Source organism: Penaeus monodon, chromosome 20, assembly GCF_015228065.2.
Source record: "Penaeus monodon isolate SGIC_2016 chromosome 20, NSTDA_Pmon_1, whole genome shotgun sequence".
Taxonomy (NCBI): Eukaryota; Metazoa; Arthropoda; class Malacostraca; order Decapoda; family Penaeidae; genus Penaeus; species Penaeus monodon.
This window is the reverse complement of record NC_051405.1, coordinates 808,734-809,240: the sequence shown is the minus strand read 5'-3', so window position 1 is coordinate 809,240 and position 507 is coordinate 808,734. Positions and strand designations below refer to the sequence as shown.

Sequence of the window (507 nt, the reverse complement as noted above, 5' to 3'; positions counted from 1 at the left end):
CGATCAGTACCAACCATTAATTAAAAACATGGACAAAAAATCTAGACACATATTTTGATAAAAAATTTAGAACAACCATCTAGCAGCGTCTTCCTTGGTGCAGCCGGTCATTGGACTCATGTACCGCTGACCCACTCCGATCCCGCGCCCAAAAAACTGGTCCTGCAGCGTCTGCATGTGACCCCGCGTTCACACGGCCCAGAATATCGAGCCCGCGAGATGAGCAGAACGTGGAGAGCGCCGTCGCAAGCCCGTTATCACACCTTGACTTTCGTAGATATTTTCAATGGATCTTCACCCTTGTCTCCTTTGAAATGTGATATGACTGAATCCGATCAATACTGATATCTTTATAGTATGGGAAGGGAATATTTTGCTTCCTCTTTCTTCAATGCCACACGGAAATACAGTGGGTGCAACTCTATTTACTATGACCGCGCGCGCGTGTATGCGAGTTTGTGTATGCGTAAATGAATAAAGTTGTGTTTGTGTGTCAGTGTGTGCGAT

At 45.6% G+C, this 507-nt stretch overlaps 1 protein-coding gene across 1 annotated transcript in view; it reads right to left on the bottom strand.

Annotated features, from left to right (window-relative positions):
• Window positions 1-507, bottom strand: part of LOC119585560 — a 46,697-nt gene that overhangs the window by 13,824 nt on the left and 32,366 nt on the right.